Source organism: Somniosus microcephalus, chromosome 6 (assembly GCF_052327205.1).
Source record: "Somniosus microcephalus isolate GS21.2 chromosome 6, FLI_Smic_1.0, whole genome shotgun sequence".
In the NCBI taxonomy this organism is placed as follows: Eukaryota; Metazoa; Chordata; class Chondrichthyes; order Squaliformes; family Somniosidae; genus Somniosus; species Somniosus microcephalus.
Window position 1 is genome coordinate 227,995,053 of NC_140992.1, and position 6,140 is coordinate 228,001,192.

Genomic DNA, 6,140 nt, shown 5'->3' on the forward strand with positions numbered 1-6,140 from the left:
TTACGCCGCTCCGCTATTAGTCTCGACAAAACTGGAAAAATTGCAACCTCACCGAGGGCATGTCATGAAATTTCTGGATTTGCACCGTAAGTGCGGATCAATCTCGCCGCTGCCATTTAGGGCTGGTAATTCACATTGTAAGGACCTTGTTAATGACAGGATTTGTGGTCCTGACATGAAACCCAACCTTGGAGGCCAAGAAAAGGAACATAGACATAGACATAGAAGATAGGAGCAGGAGTAGGCCATTCGGCCCCTCGAGCCTGCTCCGCCATTCAATGTGATCATGGCTGATCATCCAAATTCAGTACCCGGTCCCTGCTTTCTCCCCATACCCCTTGATCCCTTTAGCCTTAAGAAATATATCCAACTCCTTCTTGAATATATTTAATGATGATTTGGCCTCTACTGCCTTCTGTGGTAGAGAATTCCACAGTTTCACCACTCTCTGGGTGAAGAAATTCCTCCTCATCTCTGTCCTAAATGGCATACCCTTTATCCTTAGACTGTGACCCCTGGTTCTCGACTCCCCGACCATCGAGAACATCCTTCCTGCATCTAGTCTGTCCAGTCCTGTCAGAATTTTATAAGTTTCAATGAGATCCCCTCTCATTCTTCTAAACTCCAGCGAGTACAAGCCCAATCGACCCAATCTCTCCTCATACGTCATTCCTGCCATCCCAGGTATCAGCCTGGTGAATCTTCGCTGAACTCCTTCCATGGCAAGAACATCCTTCCTCAGATAAGGCGACCAAAACTGCACACAATACTCAAGATGTGGTCTCACCAAGGCCCTGTACAACTGCAGCAAGACATCCTTGTTCCTGTACTCAAAGCCTCTCGCTACGAAGGCCAACATACCATTTGCCTTCTTAACCGCCTGCTGCACCTGCATGCTTACCTTCAGCGACTGGTGCACAAGGACACCCAGGTCTCGTTGCACTTCCCCTTCGCCCAATCTATTGCCGTTTAGATAATAATCTGCCTTCCTGTTTTTGCCACCAAAGTGGATAACCTCACATTTATCCACGTTATATTGCATCTGCCATGCTTCTGCCCAATCACCCAAGCTGTCCAAATCATACTGGAGTTTCTCGGCATCCTCCTCACAGCACACACACCCACCTAGCTTTGTGTCATCTGCAAACTTGGAGATATTACATCTAGTTCCCTCGTCTAGATCATTAATATATATTGTGAATAGCTGGGGTCCTAGGGCCGATCCCTGCGGTACCCCACTAGTCACTGCCTGCGACTCGGAAAAAGACCAGTTTATTCCAACTCTTTGCTTTCTGTCTGCCAACCAGTTTTCTATCCAAGTCAATACCTTGCCCCCAATCCCATGTGCCTTAACTTTACACGCTAACCTCTTATGCGGGACCTTATCGAAAGCCTTCTGAAAGTTCAAATATACCACATCCACTGGTTCTCCCTTATCTATTCTACCAGTTACATCCTCAAAAAATTCCAGTAGGTTAGTCAAGCATGATTTACCTTTTGTAAATCCATGTTGAATTTGTCCGATCCTGTCACTGTTTTCCTAGTGCTCAGCTATTACATCCTTTACAATGGACTCTAGCATTTTCCCCACTACCGATGTCAGGCTTACCAGTCTGTAATTCCCCGTTTTCTCCCTACCACCTTTTTTGAATAGCGGGGTAACGTTAGCTACCCTCCAATCCATGGGTACTGTTCCAGATTCCATCAAATGTTGGAAGATGATCAGCAATGCATCTACTATTTCTAGGGCCACTTCCTTAAGTACCCTAGGATGTAGATTATCAGGCCCTGGGTATTTATCGGCCTTCAGTCCCATCAATTTCCTTAACACCATTTCCTTACAAATACTGATTTCTTTCAGTTCCTCCCCTTCATTAGACCCTATGTTCCCCGACATCTCTGGGAGGTTATTTGTGTCCTCCTTTGTGAAGACAGAACCAAAATATGTATTTAATTGGTCTGCCATTTCTTTGTTACCCATTATAAATTCCCCTGATTCTGACTGCAAGGGACCTACGTTTGACTGCACCAATCTTTTTCTTTTCACATATCTATGTGTCAGTCAGTCAGTTTTTATGTTCCCTGCAAGCTTACTCTCATATTCTATTTTCCCCTTCTTAATTAATCCCTTTGTCCTCCTTTGTTGAATCCTAAACTGCTCCCAATCCTCAGGTTTACTGCTTTTTCTGGCCAATTTATATGTCCTCTCCTTGGATCTTATGCTATCCCTAATTTCCCTTGTTAGCCACGGTTGAGTCACCTTTTTTGTTTTATTTTTATGCCATACTGGGATGAACAATTTCTGTAGTTCATCCATGCAGTCTTTGAATGCTTGCCATTGCCTATCCACCGTCAACCCTTTGAGTGACATTCCCCAATCAACCCTACCCAACTCGCGCCTCAGACCATCACAGTTTCCTTTATTTAAATTCAGGACCCTAGTCTCTGAGTCAACTACTTCATTCTCCATCTTAATGAAGAATTCTATCATATTATGATTGCTCCGACCCAAGGGGCCTCGTACAACAAGATTGCTAATTAATTCTTTCTCATTACATAATACCCAATCTAAGATGGCCTGATCTCTGGTTGGTTCCTCGACATATTGGTCCAGGAAACCACCCGTAAACACTCCAGGAATTCCTCCTCCACAGTATTGTTACTAATTTGGTTAGCCCAATCTATATGTAGATTAAAGTCACTAAAGTCACCCATGATGACTGCTGTGCCCTTATTGCACGCTTCTCTAATTTCCCTTTTAATGCCATCCCCAACCTCCGCATTACTGTTTGGAGGTCTATATACCACTCCCACTAAAGTTTTCTGCCCTTGGTATTTCTCAGTTCTACCCATACAGATTCCACATCATCAGAGCTAATATCCTTCCTTACAATTGTGTTAATCCCTTCTTTAACCAGCAATGCTACCCCACCTCCCTTTCCTTTTTGCCTATCTTTCCTGAATATTGAATACCCCTGGATGTTGAGTTCCCAGCCTTGGCCACCCTGGAGCCATGTTTCCGTAATCCCAATCAAATCATATTCGTTTACCTCTATGTAGCTGTGGAGTCTCACTCCAACAGGTAGTGAATTGTTCCTAGAGCTTTTTTAAACTTTATTTTTTAAGCTGTCTTGGCGGTATTTTTGTGCCATCCACTTTCCTGTCAGTCTCGGAAGGTCATAGTTTACAGGATGCAAAAAATGACACTCAGAAATGCAAATTAGATAGATTTCCGACAGGAAATAATTTGGGGATACGGTATATGAGTAAGAATGTACTTTTTGCACACCTACCCTGCCATTGACTCATTATTAACTTTTCAAGGAACAATACAACAATTTCCAAACACAACTGGGTTACAATGTCCTCTTCTTCTTATTGTTTTTTTTATTTTTTTCTTATTTTTCCTTTCTGTCTCTTTTCATTCTCTAACTTAATCCACTCTCTCTGTATCTAATTTGATGCTAATTCACCCTATTTCCTTCTCTGTTGTTTGCTCTGTTTCTTTCTCTATCCTTAAATTTCATTGGTTAAGGAGATAGACCATTGGGCATGGCACTCATGACATCGCCATGCCATTATCAATTTGCATGTTCAGCAATCTGCTGCGCGAATATAGTGCAATCTGAAGGGTGAGGAAAAATGTCCAATTCACGTCGCTCCAGCAATTTCTGGGCCATTAAACTATTCTAACTGTCACCTTGAAATAATTAGTTGGTTTCAAAGTTTCATTGGTGTTGTTTGAAAATTTAAGTAACATAAATGAAGAAAGCACACACACACCTTTTCTCTCTGCCCCGTCGCACTCACCTCTCTCTTTTTACCTAATACACTTTTTAACATTTATAGGACACATAACAGGTATGTAATCCACACACTTTTTTTTCCTTTTACATCCACACAAATGCATGCATGCAAATACATACAATCTCTCTATTTTAGAACAAAATATTCAATATAAATTTTACCCATGTAAGACTATTGAACTTTGTTCTCTTGTTTTTCAAAATTATTTGAAGAAAAGCTAATGGACAGAAAGTGCTAGGAGGTAAAGAAGAATATCCCATCAGTACAGCTCACTGAACAGTATTGATGTATCTTGTAAAATTAGGTAAATTATGCTCAGACTGCACATTCAGAATTCAACTCATAGCATCACAGCTCTAGGCAAATATATCAACTTATCAACTGCTGTGCTTAATGTGTATAAATGATGGTTTGATGGCTTCAAACTGCAATTTTCATAACACCAATGAAATAAAGAGGGACTCAAAGAAGAAAGATGGGGTATGTTTAGTGCTTTGTTTACACTGACTTCCAGTCATTTTATCCTGATTTTGAAGTTCCTTAAGCGCACGCTAATGGCATTCTCAGGAAATTTCGGCGGAAATCGCTGTTGGCGTAGATGTCGGTGCAATTTCGGCATAAGTGCGATGCAGGAAATTCAGGAGATTGCGTCAAACCTCAGACTGCTGGTGTCTGATGTCACCTGCCCAGCCCATTATGTGTGTGTAATATATGTGTATGTGTGTGTGATATAGATGTGTGTGTGTGTGATATATATGTGTTTGATATATATGTGGGTGATATATATGTGTGTGTGATAGTGTGTGTATGATATATGTGTGATATGTGATATATGTGTGTGAGTGATATGTGTGTGTGATATATAAGTGTGTGATATGTGTGTTTTATATGTGATATATATCTTCTTCTTAGGCAGTCCCTCGGAACCGAGGATGACTTGCTTCCACATTAAAAATGAGTTCGCAGGTGACTGATGAGTCCAATGAAGATCTACAGTCTCTGTCACAGATGGGGCAGACGGTGGTTGAAGGGGCGGGTGGGTGGAGTGCTTGGGTTGACGTGCGCTCCTTGCGCTGCCTGCGCTTAGCTTCCGCTTACTCCCGGCGAAGAGACTCGAGGTGTTCGGCGCCTTCCCGGATGCTTCTCCTCCACTTTGTGCGGTCTTGGGCCAGGGATTCCCAGATGTTGGTGGGGATGTTACACTTTTTCAAGGAGGCTTTGATGGTGTCCTTGAAGCGTTTCCTCTGCCCACCTGGGGCTCTCTTGCTGTGCCGGAGCTCCGAGTAGAGCGCTTGTTTTGGGAGTCTCGTATCAGGCATGCGGACAATGTGACCCGTCCATAGGAGCTGATCGAGCATGGTCAAAGCTTCGATGCTGGGGATGTTGGCCTGAGCAAGAACACTGACGTTGGTGCACCTATCCTGCCAATGGATTTGCAGGATCTTGCGGAGGCAGCGTTGGTGGTACCTCTCCAGTGTTTTGAGGTGCCTGCTGTACATGGTCCATGTCTCTGAGGCATACAGCAGGGCGGGTATCACTGCTTCTCTGTAGACTCCATCCCACAGCATGCTACCCGTCACCATCTCAGCACAACCCCAGCCCAGCATGAGGTTGAAAAAGCCATCCGACAACTGAAGAACAACAAAGCCTCAGGAGCAGATGGAATCCCCGCCGAGGCACTAAAGCATGGTGGAGAAGCACTACTGGCGCGAATTCATGAACTCATTTCTCTTATCTGGAAGGAGGAGTGCATGCCAAGGGATCTCAGAGATGCCGTAATTGTGACCATCTTCAAGAAAGGTGACAAGTCCGATTGTGGTAATTACAGAGGAGTTTCCCTGTTGTCTGCCACAGGGAAAGTCACCGCAAGAATCCTCCTCAATCGCCTTCTCCCAGTGGCTGAAGAGCTCCTCCCAGAGTCACAATGCGGATTTCGCCCACTAAGAGGCACAATGGACATTCAATTCAATTCAATTTTTTATTTATCATATATGCAGCAAACGTGTGTACTGCACAATGAAATGTTGATTTTTACGAGTCCTCCCAACATTGGAATAAATATGGCATAGCAATGATAAAATACTAATAGAACTACAGTAATAATAAATAAAAAAAAATTATTCATTCATGAGTCTTATGGCCTGGGGTAGAAGCTGTTTCGAAACCTGCTGGTACGAGACCGTATGCTTTGATATCTCTTACCAGACGGGAGCAGGGCGAAGAGGCTGTGGCTGGGGTGGCTCGCGTCTTTGATGATTCTCAGGGCCTTCCCCCGGCACTCTGCAGCCTTCCGGACTCAATATCGAGTTCAACAATTTCAGATCATAACCTCG